This window comes from Salvelinus fontinalis, chromosome 28, assembly GCF_029448725.1.
Source record: "Salvelinus fontinalis isolate EN_2023a chromosome 28, ASM2944872v1, whole genome shotgun sequence".
Taxonomy (NCBI): Eukaryota; Metazoa; Chordata; class Actinopteri; order Salmoniformes; family Salmonidae; genus Salvelinus; species Salvelinus fontinalis.
Genome location: NC_074692.1, coordinates 26,715,642 through 26,727,446, shown reverse-complemented (window position 1 = coordinate 26,727,446; position 11,805 = coordinate 26,715,642).

The following is an 11,805-nucleotide window of genomic DNA, read 5'->3' as shown; positions in this document are numbered from 1 at the left end:
GGTCTTATATGCACCTTTGTTTAGCTATTTAGATTCACCACATTTCTCCCAGTAAAGCTAATCAATGTCAAAACCCTGGATATACAACCAGGCTTTCATTGGGAATTTGGAGATGAGGGAAGCCTATTTGGGGGAGGGGCCTAATTAGGGTTATGGTTAGATTTAGGGTTAGGGTTGTGGATGAGGCTACGGTTAGGGTTGAACCGTGATGTGGACATGAAGTTAGGGCTAGGGTTAGGGTTGAACCGGGATGTGGACATGAAGCTAAGGTTAGGGTTAGGTTTGTTGTTGTGGTTGAGGCTAAGGTTAAGGTTAAGGTTAAACTAAGATGTGGACATGAAGTTAGGGTTAAGGCTAGGGTTAGGGTTGAACCGGAATGTGAACATGAAGCTGAGGTCAGGTTTAGGAGGGGTTTAGTTTGTGACGGTATCAAACCTTAGGTTGCATGGGCCTATTGCAGCTTCCTGCACTGTCTGTCTTAGGTCAAATCAGTCTGGTCGGGAGAGGCTGAGGGACCATGGGGAGGTTGTTTGCCAGAGAGCTCAACAGTCAGAAGGGTCAGCTTTGACGGTTTAATATGGGGGACAGCTTTGATGGATTAATATGAGGGCCAACTTTGACAGTTCAATATGAGGAAGACATGGGCTGATGAAGTGCTACGGGTAAACAGGTAGAATAAATCATATTAATGCATCCAAATGCATCAATTAAATAAGTAAATAATGAAAAATCACACCAAGGGATCAAAGGGATTAAGTGCTGTAAAAAGTGAAGTGCTAAATACAAGAATTAAAATAGATTAAAGACAAAATATAGAGACAAACGAGACAAGGTGTAACAATTTTCGTCGTCAGATGAAGATGAGTAGTCGGACCAAAGCGCAGCGTGGTAAGTGTTCATGTTATTTAGAACAGAAACACTAAACAAAATAACAAAGAGCAGGAACGAAAACGAAACAGTCCTGTAAGGTGCAGCAACACAAAACAGAAAACAACTACCCACAAAACCAACATGGAAAATGGCAACCTAAATAGGCTCCCCAATCAGAGACAACGAGAAACAGCTGTCTCTGATTGGGAACCAACTCAGGCCACCATAAACCTACATACCCCTAGACCATACAAAATCCCCATAGATAAACAAAAACCCTCGACAAGACAAAAACCCCGAGACAATACAAAAACTAAACAAACCACCCTTGTCACACCCTGACCTAACCAAAAAAGAAAGAAAACAAAATATAACTAAAGTCAGGGCGTGACACAAATCAATAATATTCTTTCCTGAAATTCCTCCTTCTGTTGGTGGCCCTTCTGGCTCTCCTAATTGGTTCTCCAGCCCTCCACCGACCCCACCAGGCAAAGGCAATTCATACGCCAACCCTAACCTTAGCTCCTTGTCCACATCCTGTTTCAATCCCACCCCTACCTTCAACCACAACCCTGACCCTAGCCCTATCTTCATGTCCACATGAACCCTAACCTTATCTCCAGTGATATAGTGGTAAAAAAAAATAGGAGGGTAAACTATTATTGCTGTTCGCAGTGAATAAAGTAACGATCCCTATACTTTCAATGCATTTTTCTGCAAAAGTTGGCTACACCCTCACGCAAAATATAAAAGGTGCGCAAACTGTGGTTACCCTCCACTACACCACTGCATATCTCTAACCCTAGGTCCAGCTTTTACCCTATTTTACATTACTGGAGCTTGGCTCCACCTGGCTCTACCTTTGATCCAGAAGGAAGGTACAATCAAAGTAGCAATGCAAAAAATTATACGATGTATGGCACTCTATCAGGCAATTATGAATAGTAATACTATGTTTTACCACACCTTAATATCATAGATTGTCCATTTATTTGATTACATATCCCAAATCATTCCACAAACCAACTGCATCTTCAGTGCATTCCAACCCCAACCGAGACAGATCCTCTCTTTACTGGGATCAGGTGGTGGACTGACAGCCTATCACCAAGAGAACCTGCCGGTCGGTCGGCCTGCAGACAGCAGTGACATGAGTTAGCGGGCCAAGCTGAGGCAGCAGCAGTCAGCTCACCTCGTCGCGACGGCCCTAAGATGGATGGAGGGTCCCTGAGTGTCCCCGGCTGGGTCAATGGATGTCTCTTCTCTGTCTGTGTCTGATAGCAGAGTGACAGCCTCTTTAATCTCATTGCCTGACTGTTTGTGCTGCTCTCCTCTCCTGGCTCTCCTGTCTATCTGCTGCTAGATTCGGGTGTTATCACTTTGGATGGGGTGACAAAGACAAGTTTAGAAATTCTAACCAAAAGGAAGAGAGACTGTAGATTCTTTAACCAACAACTTTATTATAAGATTAGCAAAATGGAGCAGTTAACAATCACTCAATGGTGCAGAGTTAAGGGCCTAACGAACAAAGTTGGGTCTCAGCTTTTCTTTAAAAAAGTTGCACAGTTCAAATCAAACTTTATTTGTCACATGCGCCGAATACAAGTTTATATCTTACAGTGAAATGCTTACTAACAAGCCCTTAACCAACAGTGCAGTTCAAGAAAGAGTTAAGAAAATATTTACCAAATTAACTAAAGTAAAAAATTATAAAAAGTAACACAATAAAATAACAACAACGAGGCTATATACAGGGGGTACCGTTAACGAGTCTGTGTGCGGGGGTACAGGTTAGTCGAGGTATTTTGTACAATTTGTAGGTAGGGGTGATATGACTATGCATAGATAATAAACAGCGAGTAGCAGCAGTGTACAAAACAAATGGAGGGGGTCAATGTAAATAATCCGGTGGCCATTTGATTAATTGTTCAGCAGTCTTATGGCTTGGGGATAGAAGCTGTTACGGAGCCTTTTGGTCATAGACTTGGCCATCCGGTACCACTTGCCGTGTGGTAGCAGAGCAAACAGTCTGTGACTTGGGTGACTGGAGTCTCTGACAATTTTGGGGGCTTTCCTCTGACACAGCCTAGTATATAGAGTAGGTCCTGGATGGCAAGAAGCTTGACCCCAGTTATGTACTGGGCCGTACGCACTACCCTCTGTAGCGCCTTACGGTCAGGCTGTGATGCAACTGGTCAGGATGCTCTCGATGGTGCAGCTGTAGAACTTTTTGAGGATCTGGGGATCCATGACAAATCTTTTCAGTATTCTGAGGGGGAAAAGGTGTTGTCGTGCCCTCTTCACAACTGTCTTGGTGTGTTTGGACCATGATAGTTCATTGGTGATGTGGACACCAAGGAACTTGAAACTCTCAACCCGCTCCACTACAGCCCCGTCGATGTTAATGGGGGCCTGTTCGGCCATCCTTTTCCTGTAGTCCACAATCATCTCCTTTGTATTGATGTCCTGGCAACACACTGCCAGGTCTCTGACCTCCTCCCTATAGGCTGTCTCATCTTTGTCAGTGATCAGGCCTATCTGTTGGGGCGGTATGCAAATTGGGGTGAGTTTAGGATTTCTGGGATAATGGTGTGGATGTGAGCCTTGACCAGCCTTTCAAAGCACCTCATGGGTACCCACGTGAGTGCTACGGGTTGGTAATCATTTAGGCAGGTTACCTTTGCTTCCTTGGGCACAGGGACTATGGTGGTCTGCTTTAAACATGTAGGTATTACAGACTTGGTCAGGGAGAGGTTGAAAATGTCAGTGAAGTCACTTGCCAGTTGGTCCGCGCATGCTTTGAGTACACGTCCTGGTAATCAGTCTGGCCCCGCGACATGTTTAAAGGTCTTGCTCACATCGGCTACCGAGAGCGTTATCATACAGTCGTCCAGAACAACTGGTGAATGCTTGAATGTTGCTTGCATCGAAGCGAGCATAAAAGGCATTTATCTTGTCTGGTAGGCACTCGTCAATGGGCAGCTCGCGTCTGGGTTTCTCTTTGTAGTCCATAATAGTTTTCAAGCCCTGCCACATCTGAAAAGCGTCAGAGCCGGTATAGTAGGATTCAATCTTAATCCTGTATTGATGCGTTGCTTGTTTGATGGTTCGGAAAACGGGAAAAGAGAAGACTTTCTCAGACTTAGTATATTACAATCTGTAACGTTCGTCGTCTGAAGATGAGGAATCATCGGACCAAAGCACAGTGTGGTAAGTGTTCATGTTAATTTATTAAAAACAGAACACTAAACAAAATAACAAAGAGAATGAAACTAAACGAAACAGTCCTGTTGTAACGTTCGTTCTCCTCCTCGTCTGAGGAGGAACAACGATCGGACCAATATGCAGCGAGGTATGAAGACATAATGATTTATTTAAAGAAAGACGAACACGAAGCACACTTGATAAATGACAAAACAACAAAACGACGTAAACAGACCTGAACTTGAGAACATATAACAATGAACGCACGAACAGGAAAGAACGAACGAAACGAAACGAGACAGTACTGTGTGGTGCAACAAACACAGACACAGCAACAATCACCCACAAACAAACAGTGTGAACAGCCTACCTTAATATGGTTCTCAATCAGAGGAAACATAAAACACCTGCCCCTGATTGAGAACCATATCAGGCTAATTGAAAAGAACCCAACATAGAAACACATAACATAGAATGCCCACCCAGCTCACGTTCTGACCATACTAGGAAATAAGGAAATAAGGTCAGGAACGTGACACCTGTCTGGTACAGACACAAAGACAGAAAACAACTACCCACAAAACACAGGTGGGAAAAGGATACCTAAGTATGGTTCTCAATCAGAGACAACGATAGACAGCTGCCTCTGATTGAGAACCACACCCGGCCAAACACATATAAATAAAAAACATAAAACACAAAACATAGAATGCCCACCCCAACTCACGCCCTGACCAACCAAAATAGAGACATAAAAAGGATCTCTAAGGTCAGGGCGTGACACAATCGTAAATGACCTCCCTTTTCATTGAGATTAAAATCTTCATATATTGCAATTCATTCTCAGAAGGGGAAAGGAACCTATGAATGTAACATCTGTACATGCTTCATCACCACACACAAGGCAATCGGTTCGTTGACACTGTCCACATCGCCAGGGGTCACCATGATGGTAGTGGTCCCTAACTCTACCTTGGGAGCACCCTCTACAGAGCCTGCATGGTGGACATGGCCTATGGCCATGCTGCACCATTAAATCAATGTTTTTACCTCGGTGTTCTGGATTATCATCATTTTCATCAGACATGTAATCAGGCATAGGAAATAAATCAGGTAAATAAATCAACCAATGAAATATTGTAGCCCCCCAAGTATCAAACAATGACTGGACCCATCCAAACAGATTCCAATCGTTGTCCGGTTGGTGCTCATTTGTGACATCACCGCTGAGCTCTTTCAGATGTTCCACTGCAAAAGTAAAGTTACCCTCGCCCTGGGGGATGAATGTACAGCAATGGTCACCTATTATTTGGCACACTCTACAGGAGATGTGATGCTACTACTACAGCGAACTTCCCTTCCGGTGAGGTGGCCTCCTATATACAGGGATCTGTGGCTATTCTTTCAAGTGTTGTACCATCTTTGACAATCCCCTCACTGAAAGTTGACAATACTGTCTGAAATGACAACACTATCTCTGTTAGAATCTGCAATTAACACCTGTATGCAAACATTCTGTCTCAAACACATGCCCCATATGTACTTAACCTCCGTTTACAAATACATTTGCACATAAATCATTCCATCTAACCCATAACCCGTTAGTCACTACTGCTAGTCCACTTATAAGGTTATTAACATATAGTAAAACATGCTCAAGTCAATTGTACTGTATCATCCAGATAGCCATATGTATTGATGCGCTGTAACATTAGAATTCTGATAACATGGTAGAACAAAATGACAAGATTACACTGTCGCAAGTGGCATGTTAATGACAGATCGGTATCTCAATGCATTTTTTTAACCTAAATTACCAAACATATCCCAGTGTGCAGACCTCCACAATTAACCTGACACCTCAAATAAACAGTTTAGGGCAAACCTAAATCAATTTACGGGCACAGTTGACCACCCCCCTCTTTCCTGGCACTCTTCTTCTGGCGTTTCTTCATGTTCTGCTTCAGATAGTTTTTCAGTTCGTCCTACCAATGGCACATGTTCAAAGTGGATTGCCCTTGATAACGTCTCTTACCTGAGCCACCACTGTCCTTCACAGTCCATTATGTCTTGTCTATTTTCCTACCAGTACACTAGCAGCATGAGATAAGTTTGGACGGGATCTCTCTCCATGCTCACTCCACGTGAGCTCACGTTACACTCCTGAGAGAAAAGGCATGAGAGAAAAGACAGTTGATAGCTTCGACTGGATGCTGTGGTTGCTGGCTCAGGCTCAGGTCTCACAGTAGAAGTGGTGAAAGACAGGGCCATATTGAATGCCATTTTCGCCATTACTTCAGCCGGTTAGAGGGGGTGAGATTCACACTGTTCTCCAAAGTATCCCTTCCATGCATCTAGATACCATATGTGGTCACCTTAGCTATAACTCAAGAGAGGTCAGACCAAAACAACAGTTTTACCCTTGTGTAGTCTTAACATTCTGTTACCCGCCTTCACTAAACCCCTAAAATAAAGCAGCTTAATTGAATTTTAAACCCCAAATCTATGTTGAAGAAACAGCCTGTCATTCATCACACACTCTATGAATATCTGCGTTTTCCCTCTTCACAATGCCGAAAGATTGCATTTAATCAGTGGACAGTGGACACCACTGTCACGCCCTGATCTGTTTCACCTGTCTTTGTGCTTGTCTCCTCCCCCCTCCAGGTGTCGCCCATCTTCCCCGTTATCCCCTGTGTATTTATACCTGTGTTCTCTGTTTGTCTGGTGCAAGTTCGTTTTTGTTTGTAGAACCTACCAGCGTTTCCCCCCTTGCTCCTGTCTTTTCTTAGTTCCTGTTTTCTAGTTTTTCCTGGTTTTGACCCCTCTGCCTGACCTGACCCTGAGCCTGCCTGCCGTCCTGTACCTTTTCCCCACTACTCTGGATTACCAACCTCTGCCTGACCTGACCCTGAGCCTGCCTGCCATCCTGTACATTTGCCCTTGTTGTTGTAATAAACATTGTTACTTCGACACAGTCTGTATCTGGGTCTTACCTTGAAGTGTATTAGCACGGACTGGCCATGACTGATCTAACAGACTTGGACCAGCTCCGCTACTCCATCTCCTCCCAAGGAGCCACAATTGGTAGGCATGAGGAGTTGCTTCTCGCTCAGTGTTCCCTCGTCATGGAGCTGCAGCCCCTCGGACTGCTCTACGATAGCGTAACTCATCACGCTGATGTCCGGGAGATCCCTCGCCCGGGCTACGGCCGTTTGAGAACAACAGTCGGCCGTATGCTTCTGTCTGGAGAGATTCGTGGCAGGGGTGAAAGTGAAAAATGTTTTTGAGGCTCCAGTGCCTTGGAGAGAGGCTGCCCGGAAGTTACTCCAGCTTCGGCAGGACTCCCTCAGTGTGGCAGACTATGCGGTGGATTTCCGTACGCTAGCAGCGGAGGGTGCCTGGAACCTGGAAGTGCTGTTCGACTTGTTCCTGCAGGGATTATCATAGGAGTAAAGGATGAACTTGCAGCCCGGGAACTACCAACGGATCTTGACTCACTCATCGCTTTAACCATCCGGATCGATGGTCGGCTACGGGAACGTAGGAGGGAGAAGAGGTCTGAATGCGGTCCCAATCGCTCACTCAAGGATCCCACCTTGCATCTGACGAACTCTGGAAGTCCCCGGCATCTACGTCCCAGAGAGAATCCGAGCTTACCCGAGTTCCTCCAAGAGCCTCCGAAGACTGCCGATTCACCTCTTCCCAAGCCGATGCAACTCGGCAGAGCTAGGCTGTCTCCAGCCAAACGCGTATGCAGACTTGACACCCAGAGTTTTCTGTATTGCGGTACTGCCGGTCATTTTGTGTCTACCTGTCCCTTCAAGAGACCTAGCTCATTGTTGGAGTGAGTAGTCTGGTGGGTCTTAAAGACAATTTTTATTCTCCCCTTACTCGCCTCCCTCTCCATGCCATCCTGCTGTGGGGCGACCAGTCCAAGTCTCTCCAGGTACTCATCGACTCGGAGGCCGATGTGAGTCTTATGGACATTACCCTGGTGTCAGGGTGGTGTGCGGAGAATATTCGGAGTCAAGCGCAGGACACAGGTGTTGAGCGAAACCACAGTGTTTTACTCAAAAATAAGGCAAAATTCCACAAATGGAAATAATCAAATACATACACGTATAAACCACTAACGCACAAACCACTAACGCACAAACAATCACGGACAAAACAGAAATGAAAGCCAGAGGATTAAATAGGGAACATGATGGGGGGAATTGAAACCAGGTGTGTATAATACAGACAAAACAAAACGAAACTGAAAAATGGATCGATGGTGACTAGAAAGCCGATGACGTCGACCGCCGAACACCACCCGAACAAGGAGAAGGGCCGACTTCGGCGGAAGTCGTGACAGTACCCTCCCCTTGACGTGCGGCTCCAGCAGCGCGACGACACCGGCCTCGGGGACGACCCGGAGGGCGAGGTGCAGGGCGATCCGGGTGGAGACGGTAAAACTCTTGTAACATGGATGGATCTAGAATGTCCTCCACCGGTACCCAGCATCTCTCCTCCGGACCGTACCCCTCCCACTCCACGAGGTACTGAAGGCCCCTCGCCCGACGTCTAGAATCCATGATGGCCCTTACGATATACACCGGGACCCCCTCGATGTCAAGAGGGGGCGGAGGAACCTCCCGCACCTCAGACTGCTGGAGCGGACCAGCCACCACCGGCCTGAGGAGAGACACATGGAACGAGGGATTAATACGGTAATCAGGGGGGAGTTGTAACCTATAACAAACCTCGTTCAGTCTCCTCAGGACTTTAAATGGCCCCACAAACCGCGGACCCAGCTTCCGGCAGGGCAGGTGAAGGGGTAGGTTTCGGGTCGAGAGCCAGACCCGATCCCCCGGTGCATACACCGGGGCCTCACTGCGGTAGGCGGTCGGCACTCACCTTTTGTCTCCTGATGGCCCGTTGTAACCGCACATGGGCAGCGTTCCAAGTCTCCTCTGAGTGCCAAAACCATTCATCTACCGCAGGAGCCTCAATCTGGCTCTGATGCCATGGTACCAGGACTGGCTGGTAACCTAGCACACACTGAAACGGTGATAGGTTTGTAGATGAGTGGCGTAGGGAGTTTTGGGCCATCTCCGCCCAGGGGATGTAAGCTGCCCACTCCCCCGGCCGGTCCTGGCAATAGGACCTCAGAAACCTACCCACATCCTGGTTGACTCTTTCCACCTGCCCGTTGCTCTCGGGGTGGAAACCTGAGGTAAGGCTGACCGAGATCCCCAGGCGTTCCATAAAACGCCCTCCAGACTCTAGACGTAAATTGGGGACCCCGATCAGAAACTATATCCTCAGGTACCCCGTAGTGCCGGAATACGTGGGTGAACAGAGCCTCCGCAGTTTGTAGAGCCGTAGGGAGACCGGGCAAAGGAAGGAAACGACAGGACTTAGAAAACCGATCCACAACGACCAGGATCGTGGTGTTACCCCGCGACAGGGGAAGATCCGTCACAAAATCGACCAATAGGTGTGACCACGGTCGCTGTGGAACGGGAAGGGGTTGTAATTTCCCTCTGGGTAGATGTCTAGGTGCCTTACACTGTGCACATACCAAACAGGAGGAAACATAAACCCGCACGTCCTTAGCTAAAGTGGGCCACCAGTACTTCCCAGCAAGGCAGCGCACCGTCCGACCGATACCAGGATGACCAGAGGAGGGTGACGTATGAGCCCAACAGATCAAACGATCGCGGACATCAAACGGAACGGACATACACCCAGCTGGACAGTCAGGTGGAATGGGCTCTGAACGTGACGCCCGTTCGATGTCCGCGTCCACCTCCCATACCACCGATGCCACCAGGCGAGAGGCTGGAATGATGGGAGTGGGATCTGAGGACCTCTCCTCTGTATCATACAGCCGGGACAGTGTGTCTGCCTTAACGTTCTGGGAACCTGGTTTGTAGGAAAGGGTGAAAAGAAAACGGGTGAAAAACATGGCCCACCTTGCCTGGCGAGGGTTCATTCTCCTCGCCGCCCGGATGTACTCCAGATTGCGGTGGTCAGTCCAAATGAGAAAAGGGTGTCTTGCTCCCTCAAGCCAATGTCTCCACGCTTTCAGAGCCATGACAACAGCCAGCAACTCCCGGTCCCCCACATCATAGTTTCGCTCCGCCGGGCTGAGCTTCTTCGAAAAGAATGCACAGGGGCGGAGCTTTAGTGGCGTACCCGAGCGCTGAGACAGCACAGCCCCTATCCCTGCCTCGGACGCGTCCACCTCAACTCTGAATGCTAAGGAAGGATCAGGATGAGCCAGCACGGGAGCCGAGGTAAACAGAGCCTTCAGCTGACCAAATGCCCTGTCTGCCCCAGCTGTCCACTGCAGTCGCACCGGTCCTCCCTTCAGCAGTGAGGTAATGGGAGCCGCTACCTGACCAAAACCCCGGATAAATCTCCGGTAGTAGTTGGCAAACCCTAAAAACCGCTGCACTTCCTTTACCGTGGTTGGAGTCGGCCAATTACGCACGGCTGAAATGCGGTCATTCTCCATCTCTACCCCTGACGCTGAAAAGCGGTACCCTAGGAAGGAGATGGACTGTTGGAAGAACAGACATTTCTCAGCCTTGACGTACAGGTCATGTTCCAACAGTCGACCAAGCACCCTGCGCACTAGGGACACATGCTCGGCGCGTATAGCAGAATATATTAGAATGTCATCTATATACACCACTACACCCTGACCGTGCAGGTCCCTAAAGATCTCATCCACAAAGGATTGGAAGACTGATGGAGCATTCATTAACCCGTACGGCATGACGAGGTACTCATAATGCCCAGAAGTGGTGCTAAATGCTGTCTTCCACTCATCTCCCCCCTTGATACGCACCAGGTTGTAAGCGCTCCTGAGGTCCAATTTTGTGAAGAAGCGCGCCCCGTGTAATGACTCGGTCATACTCGCTATAAGTGGTAACGGGTAACTGTATTTTACGGTTGTAACGGTTGTAACGGTTGTAACGGTTGTAACGGTTGTAACGGTTGGAGTAGGGATTGGACCAAAGCGCAGCGTTGTGATATGACATAATGATATTTATTAAAGTAAAGACGAAACACGAAAATACTTCAACAAACTACAAAACAAATAAACGAACGTAGACAGACCTGAACTAGAGAACTTACATATACACGAAGAACGCATGAACAGGTACAGACTACACAAACGAACAAACAAACAAACGAAACAGTCCCGTGTGGTGCACAGACACAAACACGGAAGACAACCACCCGCAAACAAACAGTGTGAACAACCTACCTTAATATGGTTCTCAATCAGAGGAAACGTAAAACACCTGTCCCTGACTGAGAACCATATCAGGCTAAATGACAATGAACCTAAACATAGAAACACATAACATAGAATGCCCACCCCAACTCACGCCCTGACCAACTAAACACATACAAAAACAAGAGAAAACAGGTCAGGAACGTGACAACCGTGATCTTATTTAATCCGCGATAATCAATACACGGGCGCAAACCTCCATCCTTCTTCTTCACGAAAAAGAAACTCGAGGAGACAGGTGAGATGGAAGGCCAAATGTATCCCTGTCCCAGAGATTCGGTGACATATGTCTCCATAGCCACCGTCTCCTCCTGTGACAGAGGATACACGTGACTCCTGGGAAGTGTAGCGTCTACCAAGAGATCTATCACAAAATCCCCCGGTCGATGGGGTGGTAATTCAGTCACCTTCTTCTTACAGAAGGCGAGTGCCAA